The sequence below is a fragment of the Poeciliopsis prolifica genome, unplaced genomic scaffold, assembly GCF_027474105.1.
Source record: "Poeciliopsis prolifica strain line A6 unplaced genomic scaffold, Auburn_PproV2 SCAFFOLD014, whole genome shotgun sequence".
Lineage (NCBI taxonomy): Eukaryota > Metazoa > Chordata > Actinopteri > Cyprinodontiformes > Poeciliidae > Poeciliopsis > Poeciliopsis prolifica.
Genome location: NW_026562389.1, coordinates 562853 through 578687, shown reverse-complemented (window position 1 = coordinate 578687; position 15835 = coordinate 562853). Strand labels below are relative to the sequence as shown.

Below are 15835 nucleotides of genomic sequence, written 5' to 3'. Positions count from 1 at the left end.
AAAACCGGTGGTTGATCTATAATGACAGCACAGTAGCTTTGGTAAAGGAGAACATGCTTTTTTTGCACTATATGAGCACACTTGCATAACAGCTGCTGTGTGGGGAAAAATAAACTGGTGAAATATGGTGACTCATCTTCATGTTGGGGGCCAAAACCTGCACATCATAGATATCTCAAAGACTTGATTCTTGGTTGAAATTCCCTCCAGGAGTTTTAAGCGAATCGGCGTTATGTTCTGCGAATCTGTGGGTGCATGTGCATCCATGCATGTGATTTTTGTGGTCTGTAGTTACAGGGAAGACAAGTTATTTTCCAGCTAAGCATGAGTTTCATCTGTGGGTAATTACCCCGCACATGCGAGCACGTACACACTCACACAAAGGGAAGTGCAGCAAACAGTAGAAGACAAGTCTGTTCAGTGATGATAGATGCTATACAGGCAGGGAGGCCGTTCCTCCACTCAGGGTCATCTGTCTTTTCACTGTCATGAGCTGGTAGCCAGACACTCTCACTCTATTTCACGGTTTCTATAACTCTCTTTCTCTCTCTCTCTCTCTGTGTCTTTCTCTCTTACACAACCACAAATACATGCACACAACCACAAATACACACACCGCACATCTGCAAAGCATGTGATTGCTGGGAATAGGACTCAGTGAGAGTAAGCAATTAAGAGATTATACAAAGTCCTATTTTGAATTGACAGATGCGTATGTTCTACTACACCAGCTAGTGGTAGAATCTGGTACTACTTCAGGAGGTCCAAGCGCAGTTAAAGTAGTCTTTCTTTTGAAGGTTTTTCTAAAAAATATATTAGAGAAAAAAGAAAGAAATTAAAGAAATGTTTTCTTTTTCTCGTGCCCCAATTTTCTCTAAAAGTGTGCAACACTCTTTAATCTTTTTATTCTTTTTGAGGACATGTATTTTCCTCTCTCTTCTCTTCATTTCTTTTTTTTTTTGTACTTTTCTATATATATCTGGTTTTTCTACTCATTCTCTAACTTCCACTGTGCTCTCCATCCATCTGACTCACTCCTCTCAGCAGCCATTTTTCAACTGCAGTGTTAGAAGTGATCCATTTCACCCAACCTGAAAAAGCCAATTATCTGCCTTTTTATGACTTTCAATATTTTACCAGTGTTTTATTACAAGGCTGTTGGCTCTTGGTGCTGACACCTGAACACGCACACTGGCAATAAACAACACACGCAGAGCGAGAAACACACGTACCTATATGCATATTTCCAACTCTAGGTTTACATAATATTCAGTTGATGAATAATGACTGCATGTCAAATAAACCGCAGGGGATTCAGGTGTGTTATCTTTAGCAGCAGTAAGAAACACTGGACTGCGACTTCGTCAGTCATCAATAAAAAAAAGGACACTGTCTCACGGACGATAATTGCAAGGGACACTTAAACACTGAGGCACATTTAGAAAAGCACTCGGTCTCCCCTGCCAAATTTTTCATCATTAAACATTACTGACACCGGCGAACACGTTTATGGGGGAATCCAATTTGTGCGTATGGCTGTGCTCATGTGTGCAATGCAGACATCTATGCCTGCGCAAGAGAAGTACAACCGTATAGCACGGCTATAAGAGAATGATCACCCTCATTTGTCACTCCTTCTTTCCACCTGACAGAAACGGCGCAGTCATCTGCATTCAGCACCTGAGGCTACGGATGTTTAATGCTGCCATTAAACTCATCTCCGACATAAAGTGCATCTGTGACTAAAGAGTGAGCACAAGCCGAGCTCCAGGCAGTGAATCTAATGGTGAATTCAACTCTCCAGACAGACAGAGGAAGAAAATTTTAAACTAAAGTTATATGGCAGGGTTAAATTTCTGATTAACCCTAATGTCCTCTTTGCGTTCCTATGCATTCTGCACACAGAATCAATGCATCTTTTAAACGAGGTCCATGCAGTCTTCCTGTGTGTTTACTTTGCTCTGGCAAAGCCTATCATCTTCAGAGACTGTCAAAGTGTCTAACCACCACACTGGCCTTGAAAGAGGAAGAAAAAAAGTTGCCGAACATCACTCCAATACAGAATTGTCCCCATTTGACAGACGAATTGTGCATCCCTGAGTTTCTCTGAATACAGCATTATCCTGCTAAGACATTCAGAACTCAAGCCAATCAGAGATCTTGTTCTGTGAGTGCAAAGCAGGTAAGAAACTCCCGAGATACATCCCCCTCACCTGAGATACATCCCCTCACCTCCCCGTTATGGAACAAGTACAGTTCAAATCAGGAATTTGAACTGATTTTCAAATTCCTTGAAAATATCCTTGCTGGACTTCATGGAAGAACTAGAATAACTTCATCCTACAGTGAGGTCACCTATATCTTCTAATATGTCCTCAACAAGTAACATGTAAATGTTCCCCTGACAAATGCTTACAACTTACTTATGTGAATATTTCCGAGATGTTTCTGCAAACCTAGATTAGATTTTTTTTTTTTTGTAAATTGAAAGCCAAATTATTTGTTTAGTATCATTTGTTTTTTGTATAGCATCTATTTAACATATTAATAAAATTAAAATCCTCATTTGGATCTAATACTATCAACTATGATATATTTTTATTTAAAAAAAAAAAAAAAACTGTTTCATTCCAAAAGATTTTATTAGTAGATTAACTGAAGGCAATATAATGCAATAAAAATTTCTTAGTTAATATATATGGACATTTACTTTAAAATGTAAGTATTAGTCAAACCCAAACAAAGATTTTTCTACAAAATTACTCACAAAAACAAATGTATTAGAAACAGGAAACCAAGAATTTTAAGGCAAAGGTTAAATTAGTGCAAATAAGGCTGTAACATAACAAAGAAAGTATTCTTGAATTTAAATGAACTGATTACTTGGCCTGTGGTTGAAAACCCTATTACAGAAAAGTTCATTTATTTTCTCCATAAAATGTGGCGACCAAACGAAGAAACCAGGGGGAGTTAACAGAAGAGACTTGTGCTAGTTAATATTACAACTTGTTGTTGCTTGGAGAGAACAATCTTACTGACATCCCATGTGTCACATAACATATTCCTGTTTCAGAGAATGCTGCCAAGATATATTTTTTAATATTTTTCTCTTGTGTGGAAGGCTTAAAGGCTTAAATATTCCAAAAAAAGAGAAGTATTATTGCTTATAGCTCAAAAAGCTGACTGTGTGTTTGTCTGCTATCCATACTTTCTGCCTCAGACATTCTGACACAAGTTACTCTCTTGAGTTTATATTGTTGTGCATGCACTAAAGGATCCTCTCCTCTGTTATGTTTTAAAGATACAGTGCCCTTTTGTTATTCTTTATTAGAACTGAATCAATTGGGTGCATATGTCACTCATGGCCAGAATGCCATGAGTGACAAACCCAACAAACACAAAGCTGATTTTATGTTGTTGTTGTTATTCATCTTAATCAGTAAATTGTGCATCCAAAGGAGAAAATTATTTGGATGATGCATTTTGTTGATCTTACTTACTACTTAGGGCCATGATAATATCCCATTATTTATTCTCAAGCACTGACAATAAAGAATCTGAATTTTAATGACAGAATAATTATATCGCAGCTATGTTTGTTTAAATAAAGTGCTGCCTCATTATACTTCAGATGACCCTACAGCCATTAAAGCTAATATGTAAAAACAAAAAAAACAAAAAAACTATTATATCACATAGTATATATTAAAATTTTCCACATTACAAGACGCTAAATGTATAATGAGCTTTTAATTTGAGCTTGTATGTACCAAAGCCTGCAGATGGTTCCACAGTGCTGTCACTGTGAAAAACAAAAATAAAAGCATATGCACTTCAGCTTTTCATCTCCATTCTTCCTGTCACAGCAAGGCTGCCTCAGTTCTTGACAGAGACTAAAGATGTTGCTTAAGATGAATCATAATTCTGATTTGTTGTTAGTTTCTTGTTGCATTGTTGTCACCACCTGCACAGAACAACAGGACAAGCAAACAAAGGTTTTCCAACTGAATCAGGGCAAAGTTATGATTTAAATTAGATTTAGCTTGCATATGTGTCCCTATAGTTACCAATTCTTCCTTCAAGAAAAATTATGAAAAGTCTGTGCTTGAGTTATTACACTTAGCAATTCCAAATACAAGTTCTCCCTACATTATGATGGTAAACTCTAGATCTTCACTCATTTTGATTGAGTCTGTGTAATTATAAGAAACTTGTTCACGATAGGCTGCACAAGCTGTAATTGTAATAAAAAGCTATTAACTACATTTCATAAAAGAAGGAATCACCATTCTTAAAGTATGTTCATTCAACTGTTTTATTTTGAAGGGGGAAAAATCAATATCATCACAAAGCTATTTATTAGATTTTATATCACAGCTCTGCATTATGGTTTTGTGAGTTGTAAATGGATGTTGGGAATGTGCAAAACAAAGAATAAGTAACAAAAAAGAGCAGAAGGAAAAAGAAGAGTTAATCATTTGAATATGAAATTATTACTGAGAAACAGGATTAACATATGGAAAAATCACAAAGCCCTATTAATTCCTAAAATGAAGAAAACAAGGTCACAATGGGGAAAAATGGGAGGATGAACAATAAAAACAGGCTTCGCTATAATGACATTATGTTGTCTGGGATGAAACTGAGCAGAAGCACTGCAAAGCATTTTCTTGGGAAGAAGACGTCCACTTTCTGACATGACCAGAAAACAACCTGCAACTTTATCAGACTAACAATTTATGTTGAAGCATAAATAAATTGTTCTTGGCATGGCATCAGCTTGCAAACCTGATCTGTCAAGTGCCAAACAAGACAGCTGGAATCTGATGGATGAAAGATATTGTTTCCTATTACCAAAGTCCATGGCTCAATGAATATAAGCTGTCAGAGAAACCCAATGAGGCACACTCCCTTCCAAGGCCATTTTATCTTCTTGGTAAATAATAAATATGCAATTAAATAAAACAAGAAGACACTAGTATGCTGACAAACAATTTAAACCAACACTTTTTTTGCATATGATAGAACTTTAATTGTAAATTCAAACTATTCAGAGCTATCACTCTTACATTCTTGTTAAAGACATTCTTAACTGGGTGTGCTGTGGTGGCGCAGGAGTTAAGCACAACCTACATATGGAGGCCTTACTCCTCAATATGGCCGTCGCAGGTTCAATTCCCCGCCTAGCGACCTTTGCCACTTCTTCCCCTTCTCTCTTTACTCACTTTCTTGTCAATTAACTATCAAAGAAAGACCAGCAGAGTCAATAAAACCTTTAAAAAAATGCCTTTAACTGACAAGTACTGGAAACCACTCATACCATAATATATAGTTAAAATTATTTATACCCCTAGCCAAGTTGGATTTAAATTCATCATTGTTTTTCTCATTTGTTTCTGATTGCAAATGAGATAGGCATCTTCTAAAAGACAGACAAATTTGTTTGTATTTTCATTGTAAGAAAAAAAATACTGTTACAGATTAAATCCAAATCTGCCAGGGCTACCAATAATTTAAAAGCATAACTGTTGATAAAGATTCAACTACAGAGGCCAAGAAGGTTTCAACTTTAAAAATAAATATTTTATACTTTCTAAAATCTAAAAACACAGCTTTGTAGAAAATACTACCAAAGGGCATTAATATTGTAATCCATAAGTTTTTTGATGAGAGATAAAAAAAACGATATTTTTTTCATCAAAAATATCTTTTTTGATGAAAGATATTTTATTCAGACGTTTAGAAATTTTGACAGTTTGTGGAAAAAATGAGGGGTATTATCCCTCCCTTAAATACAGCAAAAAATAAGCCTTTTAAAAGCAGGATATTAAAAAGGACGTATAATACATATTTGAAGCCCCGTATGTTTTATTGCACAATATTGCATGATTCACAGTTCAAAACAAATCCTTATTTATCTCATGCTGCCTGTTATGTGGCCCCTCAGCTCTGCTGTCGCCTGTAATATTAGCTCCGGGCTCTTTAAGCCCATAAAAGCCCATTTTCTTCTGACTGGCAGGCTTTGTGGAGGCCTGCCGAGGGGCAGCACCCAGTGCTTGTGAGCCGAGCATCATCCTCTCTGTCGTCGTACATCTAAAACCCAACTCTAAACCTACTAAGTAACATAATTTCTTGTTCTCGACTCAAAATGGCAGCTTCACTAATCTGTATGTACACATTCATTCTCTGGCTCTTGGAATGTAACAACATAGCAACATCTCTGTGAGAACATCTCAACCACTGTGTGACAAAGTAGAGGATTAAGTTATCTGCACTCACATTTTACATTTTTAGATAGACTGTTGTTTGGAGTGGAAAAACACTCAGTAGTGTGAGAAACGTGAAATGATTCTCAATATATGCCGAAAGTAACCAAGATTCTACCAATGTTAGAAACCCACACAGAAGACTCCTCAGCTGGTCTATTCTGTATTAAGACAACATTTTAATCTAAAACTTCAGTAGTTTTAGATTAGATTTCAATTATTTTCCCCATCTACCATTTAAACAATGACCAACTTCAGACTGATAAGCATTAAGATATAAAATATTCTAAACATCAAAAACATAGGGAACAATTAATATATTTTCTGTAAAGTGCATGTCAATACAAGTAATACTACTGATAGTAAATTATCAGAAATTTGTATGACTGCAATATGTTATTACATTTTTTTCACATGTCATTTATAGAGTTTAATAAGGTTAAGAAATAAATATTTGATAACAGCATCTATTAATACATAATCTGTATTTGAAGCTAAATGAATAAATCATTCATAGTATATTAGTGTCTCTTGACAGACCATGTCTTGTTTAATCTGAACATAAAATTATATAAATGTGGCAGTTAAGCCAAACATACCAAAACGAATATTTTATTCTTTATGTTCTGTGCAGTTCTTAACTGGTGGATCTATTTAAGTCCTTCCATGGCAGAGAGTCGAGTTTTTATGGTGGTTGTGTTTAAGGAGTCACAGCGGCACTCTGCAAAACTGAGAAATATTCACTGTGACAAGGCTTTAAATAGTTTGCACAGAAACCATATTCAGCTGTTTTGATGGATTTTTTTAGAGTCAGTAAGGGCATCTAATTCAAACTTTATTACTATTTTTGTTTTAAAGGAGAGTTATTGTTTCACGTTTTAATAAACTTTATGTTTCTTAATTCTTTTTATCCTTTAATCTCAACAATGCAAAGGAAACTTAATGTTTCCATATCAGTTATAATCATTCTAGTTAATAAAATACACATATCTGATCTTGTCAACAACATCTACTTTTCATAATAGTTAAACCTTTGACAAAGACCCTGGACTGTTATGGAGAAGAGGTTGCATTTTTCAGAGTTTTTGGCACCACTGAAGAGGATTAACAAAGTAGATTCCTATTTTCTATGTGTGCCAAATTAGAACAACACGTATCCACTTTGAGCAAGGAGAAGAAAGAGTTCAAAATTATTTGTAACTCAGGGTTAAATAGTTAATATGCTCGCAATGGGCCAGGTGATAGAACAGAAACAAGTGTGAAAAGAAACATGCATGGCAGCAGATGTAATTATGGCACAGCTTTCATGAGACTGAATAGTCCGAACTTTTATTCCACAGCATCTTGAGAACCAAATGCTGAGCTGCAACAAGGGATTTCTAGACAATTGCTGCAAGATTATGAAAACAAGTTTCCCAAGGTAAAATATGCCAAGGTGAAGAAAACAAACAAAATAACATATTGATTAAATTATAATGTAATGTCCCCAGACCTCTGATTACTCAGTGAAAGCCAGAGTCATGTCACCTCTTGTTGGATAAAGAAATTCTGCATCATTATAAACTAGCGAAGTGAACGCAGAGGGAGGGAAATCTACTCTTTGTTCCAAGACTTCCCCTTTAAACTGCATGTGTCTTTTTGTCAGCAAATCATGCAGCAGTGTTTTTTTATCTGTCTCCTGTGATACTCCAGGACTCAGTGGGATTTTTTCTTTATCTATTTTTAAGTCCCAGCTTCCACATGTGCAATGTTATGTGATTGAGAATAGAGGGAAGCATATGGATTATTTGTGTTGATCTGATTGTTTCACTTGTTAAATCAGGTAGGATGGTACAACATCACAGATTATATATTCCATACTAAATATTAACATTAAAACCAATTTTATCATTAGTTTATAAGTACACGAGACAGTTCTATAATGTCATTACATTTAATGAGATCTAACAGGCACGCTGAAAGTATTATGCAAAAGACTGGGTAAGGGTTATAGATAAAGATTGGGTTGGGCAATATAGAAAAGAAAATCTATTTTAAAAAATCTTTATCCTATTATGACAGAAATCTATTGCAACTTACAGTAACATTTTGGAAAGCTGACTTCCAGTTCACAAGCCAAGCTCTATTGCCAACCCAAGAATCAAGATATCACTCAAACAAGTCCCATCTGACAACCTGAAGTAAGCTGAGAGATCTTATAAAACAATCATAGAATGCCCTGTTCAAAAACACTTCAACAATAGAAGAGAATCAGAGTCGCTGACATCAATATGTTTGGAAATGGCACATAGTTATTTCTCATTGTATCAGGATTTCAGCAAACTTCACCAAGAAACTCTTTTTACATAGAGAGAAAATAAATACAATGTATCACGGTTACATTATTTAATACACATCTTGATGACTTTGGGAAAATATTTTGTGGATTGATGGGATGAAAGTAAAACTTTTTAAGAAAGTATAGCAAGAAAATTCAACTGCTTTCAACTATACAGCAGGTCATAGGTTTAATATAAGTTGATCACAATCCAACTTTTATTAAAATAGCAAAGTTGTAAAAACAGAATTGGAAAGTTTTTTGGACAATGTATGCCTGCAGACTGGGTGCCAAGGCAAACAAACAAAAAAATCAAATCAGGTAATATACCAAGCAGAATGGCAGCAAAGGTAGACCAATTCAATAAGTGGCTTGACTTTAAATTTCTTCCAAATCTTGAGATTTCTGAATCAATATTTTCATTTCAAATTTATGTATCATGATAAAAACAAATGTGACATTATTTAATAAAATAAATCAAACCAGTTAGTATTTTTTTTTTATTTTGAATATCTGTTTAAATACTCTGATTCCATAAAAATGTGGTATTTTTATTCAATGGCATCTCATGATGGCCGATGCTTACAATGGCTCTTCTGAAACCAAATTTAAGAAAAGGAAATGTGCTGAAATTATACTTAAGAGCCTTAATTTTATGTATTTTTCATAGTCATGCCGCTGGCACCTCATGCGTGTGCTACATCTAATGTACCTGTTAATTCATTTTCAGTGGCTTCTCTTTCTTTGCATTGAAATAAACTTGTTCTTGAAACAGCACAAGAGTTGGCATGCTCCTAACACACTTTCATATGTTGCATATGTACATCAGTCCTGAAGGTGCAGAATGGGGAGCCGACACCTTACTGAGAGCCCGCTGCACGCTGGCAGACAGGGACACCCCTGGGCCTTTGCATGTCCTCGCCTTGGACTGCCTGTCCTCTGCATGGTAATCAACAGTGGTAAATTCAGAAAAGAAGAAGGGATAGAAGAACGGACTGGGAGTGCTCAACAGGCAGACTGCTGCTACCATAGCAACTGGCAAGCTATATCCCGACTGTCAAAATTTAATTTCCTCTGCGTCATTTTTATAGGGAAGACAGGGGAAGAGTCGGTGTCTTAGCGCAACACACAATGCAACACAGGCATTAAAGATACATCGCCGAAATATTCACTGGTCTGATGCGTCCTCCTTCAGGTGCTGGGAAACAGTAATTGTTGTCAGGAGGAGCCGTTGCCATTTCCGATACAAGCATCCACAAAGGAAAGCTTGATTTAGCAAAAGCAAATGAAACTATTTACCTCCTTATTAATCTGTCATGTGATTGATGCCATCTGCATTGTTTCAAGACGTGGCTCATTCGGATTTCATTAAGCTGGCTGTTTTCATATTTATACAAGATAAGTTTGTAAGATAAATCAAAACCAAATCTGTCGAATAACTGAATTATTCTCCTCTTTTTTCAGTCAGTCTCTTCTTACCGAATGTACTGTTAGGTTTTGAATCAACACATATAGATAACAGTGAAGGCATCTAGACCTGCAGCAATCAATCACTTCTTTGGTGAATAAAAATTGTCATAGCGTACCATTTCTCCAGTGATCTACACTGTGTGCAGATTTCCTCTGACATTCTGATATTGGCCTATTGAATAGTATGTACACTGCAGCATGTGCACTCAGTACTTGATTTGTTATTTACTTGCTCTAATCAAGTCAACAAATTAAAATTTTGATCACATTTTTTTCCTTCCTGTAAACTTTCCTTTAATATTGACACACAACACTGAATAGTTGTCATCTTTAGCAATGTCCTTTTGTGGCATACCTTCCTTGTATAGGATACTAATTGTCTGCTGTTAAGTGTCAAATCAGTAGTCATCACCTGATTGTGTTGGGAAATTCTGCTACATTTATGAGCATTTTTTTAACTTTTGTAATATCATACTTTTCAGAAAAACTTAATTTTGTGTTTTCATTAGTAGTAAGCCACAATTATTAAAAATCACTCTGCATAAAATGAATAAATACAAGTCTAATTTCTTTTTAACAAAATAAATTAACTTCTTGATGTTCTAAATTATTGAAATGCACCTTTACAATCCCAGATTTCCATTCTTACCAGCTTAATTAAAATCTTCTCCCGTTGTTTTTTTTTTTTTGCATTCTTTTTCATCTGAGCAAAGATGCAATTCAAAATGTAGAGATTTAATGCCACGGTTTTACAGAAGTAATACTTGTATCTCAAGACAGAAAATGAGATACCTGACAACAAAATCATCCAACCGTCAACCATTAAACAGGTGTATGCATGCAAGACTGTGCATTTTCATTTGTGAGCTTACAGCAGATGTTCAGTGCAGTCTGTCTGTCGGTCTCCTGCAGCCGATACTCTCTCTGGACAAGCTGACTGACTGACAGGTGTGTTTGTGGACTCACTTCTATTGTGTTGTGGGGACAGGAATCTGTTTACTCAAATACAATGCACAGATCGGCTTCTTTTTTTAGCACGACGCCCCTGAAGTCCCAATGATACAAATCATTGGTTTTAAACAAGAAGTTTTATTTTCGGGATGGATTATGTAAGGCAGAGTTTTAGGTGAACACTCAGGAAAATAATATTAAATCTGTGCACTGTCCTCTGAAGAGATAGGAAAAACACTTTATGTGTGTGTGTGTGAGCGTGTTTGTGTTTTCTGGAGTACGAGAGGAAGGGAGCTTGCTCTGCCTGCAGCAAATCAATGTCCCCTCGAGGGAATGTGGAACCTGAGACAAAGAGCAAAAGAGACTTGGAGGAAAAGGAAGACGGTGAAAAAGATAGAGGGAGCCCTGGGCAAATACATTTCGCCTTTCTCCCCTCTTCCAGCTTTGGCTTCTAGACACTGCCTTAGTAAAATTCCCAACAAAATTTGTGTGAAAATGTTTTGTTAGTGGAAATCAGTTAAGATGCTAAACTAAAATGGTGGGAAATTAACACCTGCCAGCAGCTGCACCTTAGCCAGTAAGAAACGCTAATTTCCACCCATTTTCTCATGCACATTTAACAGCAGCTGTCACAGACGTAACGAAGGCTTGTCAAATCTGTCTGAAAACTTTAATGACTCTTCGTTACCTCTGCAATACATTTTCAAAATCTTATGTCCACATAATTATGCTTATTAGTATTTACTACCACTGTTTTCCACCACTGTTTTCCAAATTGGAAACAACTTGCAACATTTTCATAGCTCGTTTAAATATTTTCCTACACCTGCAGTAAGACATTCATTTTGGATTTATCAGGGTTTACTGTTGTTTGACCGCCATGGTTAGAACCGTTACTGTAAATAATCCTATCCTTTATGCAAAAATGCTTCAGAGTACATGAACCCGAGATTAAAATGACACTGAGAAAACAAAGACTTATTACTTAGATTTGCACCAGACTGGTCCTAAAGTCACACACTTATTACCCGAGACTTGACTTAAACTGATGCTCCAAAGACATGAGACTAGACTTGAGCTATGCAGACTAGACACACGTTTTCTATTCTACTTAGAATTTCACTCTAAAGACTCAAGCATTGACTCAAATTTCTTCTCGAAATTATCACATCCTAATTCAGATTCATGTCTCCAAGATTCAAGATTTGATTTGGACTACTTGTCTGGGCAAGAAAGAATGCAATCAACAGAGATGCATATTATGATTTAAAAGTTGTAAACTGTGGGATAACAGTGGCTGATACAAAACTGGTTTCAAAGCTATTTCAAAAAAACTTTTATAGTGAAATTGAGCTTAAATCCTTAAATTGCCTCTCACACTCCTAAATTAGCCACAAATTGACTTTTGGCTTATTGTACTTCCTTTTTTTCATATTCATTCACAAAATGCTCATCCCTCTACATCTTCTCATTGGTAGTGTGTCTTGGCAACTTAAATGTAGAAATTTGCTTTCTGATAATCTTAAAAGAATCTATTGTTAAAGTTGCTTAACAGTTAAAGTTGATTTAACAAGTTGCTTATTATTAAAGTTGCTTAAAAGCAACTAACAATAATATTAACAAGTAGAATGAATATAGTGAGGGACCGCTACTTGTTTGTTTTTTGTTAATCTTCATAGTAAAAGCAATTTATTTTTGATTCAATCAGAAAGTCCACATTAACAAATACTGATCTATTTCCACGAGTTCATGAAAAACACAAATTCTTATTGACATTTTAATGGTTTAAATATTTCACTGTTTCAAGAACAAATAAAGATAAAATGTTGCATGATGTGAAGTCAAACTAGAATTTATTTTTTAGGCTGAACAGCATGCACTCGGTAGGGTTGGGCTTTGAACAGCATACTTGTGAACACAACTGACAGGAACATAATACAACCTAAATTTGTGGTGGCCTTCACTGCTGAAGGGTGGTGAGAAAGGAAACATCTTTGTTTCGCTTAGTTGTTTCTCAAAATTCTTAAGCCCAGCAAGAAAATCGATTGTTGTGTTTCAAAAGATGTTGGTCAAATAAATGTTTTCTTCTATTTTAAAAAGGTTTTTCTGGCACTAGTAGGATTTATTTGCAGAGCTAGACAGAAAATGGGGATATGAGGAAGACATGCAGCAAAGATCCCAGAGTCAGGAATCAAACCTGGAACCGCTACACTGAGGACAAGTTTTTATATATGGGGCAGTCGCTCTACCTTTAAGTCACAATCTGTTCCAAATATGTCTTCTGTTGCTTTTTTTTCACGCACAGCATGACCTTGGTTTTATGTGAAAGGTGGAAAAAGGTTGTTAATTTGCTAAAAAGTAGCTCCACATAATAGTTTTATTTTGTTATTTTTTTATTTAACCAGGTGAACTCCCATTGAGATCCAGATCTAATTTTTAGGAGAGACCACAGCACACAATAACCTGGATATTGTTTTCTGGCTACAATGTAATGTACCATAAAATATTATCTTTTTTTTGTTATAGTACGTAATTGTATGTATTTGTAAGAGTTATTTGTGTTAATGTGATTCTATACTGATACAGTCATATATTACAGCCAAAATATTCATTATCAATATAGTGATAAAAAATTTTAAGTCCATATCAAGCAACCCTAGTACATATAATCCAATCAAGCTGAAAAAAAAATGTTTTTTTTGCTGACAGATGTTTTAGCCTTAATCTCTTATGAAAGCAGAAATAAAGTATGTGCGGGCACAAATGCATCTCTGGAGCTGCTTTTAAAGACGAGTGAGGCATCAGTATAAATAAAGTAACAAATGAAGTGCTTGACAAATAGCTTAGGTGGGTTGAAAACATTACCTGGATGATTCACTGACACTGTCTAGACAGGGAGAAACTCTGTTCACTAAAATTTTCAACAAGTGCAAACAAAAATCCGAAAGCAGAGACCTTGGTCTGCCCTGAGTCTCTCTGTTCAGTATGAATCTTTCAAAATGTACTTCAATCCACTCACACAAGCTGACCAGTCTCTCTGAAAAACAAAGACAGTATTTGACAGTTTGTTCTGGAGTAAGCATGTTTCGACAGGAAGTGTATATTTACTCAGTGGGTGCCACCAGCAGGAACAAAATAAATTCAACTCGCAAGCAGAGAGAGGAACAATGAAAGGTAAAGTAATAATCAGTGCAGGCTTCTCAGATAGACCACCAGACACCACTGGTGATACAACCTTTTATTACCCACTGGCTCCATAAAACCAAATAAGCCTCATCCACAGAGCAGCTCCATCTGTGTGTGTGTGTGCTTGGAGAAAAGCAACTGTATGTTATGAACAAGACGCATCCAGACTCTAAGCTCTGAGAGAAGCTAAGTGGCCAAATCGAATCACATACGTAAGAAATAGTCTCCGACAGTGGCACTCATATGTACAAACACAAAGCCTAAATGTTCTCTTTTGGACTCTATCCTTGTTTTGTCTTTATGCAGGAAAAGAAATGGAAGAGAAAGGAGTCAGCCTCCATATTTATTCTGGGGGAATTTATTTATTTATTCAGCCTTCACCTTTCCTGTTTCATCTCAAAGGAGGTGAAAAAGCATTAAGCACGTCACACATTTATGCAAAATAGCAAAGAAGAAGAGTTCGTGGAATAAACAATGCCCTTCTATTTTCATGTTATCTTAAATAAATTAAAAAGAAATTAATTGAATTGCTTCCCAGCCCTACTGAAATGAAGCTGTATTTTGCAGAGTGTAATTGCCCGCTAGGTGGTACATGTATAAAATAGGGGTACTTCATACAGCATGCTCCATCTGGATGCTGCTGTGTATTGTCAGCCAACACAAGATCATGGCCCGTCTTTCTGTGTCAGTGGCTATTGTTCTGTTATGCCATGAACATAATACATTTCAGTAACAGATGGCACGATCAGAGCTATTATAATCCATGGTTTACTCTGCAATTATTTGTTATGCACAAATTGTGAAGCAACATCGTAATTCTGTTTCTGATTATTTCACTATTTAACCTTTTTGAATCGTGTTAGCAAAGGCCCCACTTGATGCCAAGTTGATTAATTGTCTCCTCCATTTTGTCCCTTCTCTTGGTACATTTTGCTTTGGAGACAAAATGAGCGGAGCAATCCAGAGTCGCTGTTGCTCTGCATCTAAATCCTGTACATTCAGTCGATTGATGCTAATAAAAATAGCACTCGGACAAATAACAGAAGCTCTTTCAAATATACAAATGGTGCCTGTAAATCACAGCAAACTAACCAGAGAAAGATGGTTGCAAATGGAAAAGAGAGATGGAAAATAATACTTAGTTTATTACTTCTGATTTTACCACTGACACGGTCATTAAGATTGAGAAAAAAAGATCATAAATCACAACATTTGATTCGAACATCTGGTTCCCTTTATATTCTGGTAGTGTGTATGTTTGTGGGCTGAGGAGATGGGTATTTGCACAACTTTTCACATTTTATGCAGTTTGCATAAAAATAGAAGAATTCACTTAATTGGGGAACTCAGTGCATCTGTGGGTAATTTAATCTCAGGCCTCAGAGGTTTGCTAGAGAATATTAGAGAACAAACAGAGTACAAAAGAAGACCAAAAAACATCCTGACGGGTCAGAAATTAAGTTGTAGAGAATCTTAAAGCAGAGATAGATTTTGAAATACTATCCCAAGTTTTGAACATCTCACAGAGAACTGTTCAATCCATATTCTGAAAATAAGTATGGCAAACCTACACAGACCTGGCTGGCCATCCAGCCAAGAGAATTCCCCTTTGCAGTTTTCAACAAGCCACTTCCAACATGTGAAG

General features: G+C 35.9%; 1 protein-coding gene across 3 annotated transcripts in view; it reads right to left on the bottom strand.

Moving 5' to 3' along the window:
* Positions 1–15835, bottom strand: part of ccser1 (coiled-coil serine-rich protein 1) — a 132824-nt gene that overhangs the window by 94802 nt on the left and 22187 nt on the right. The window lies entirely within an intron of this gene.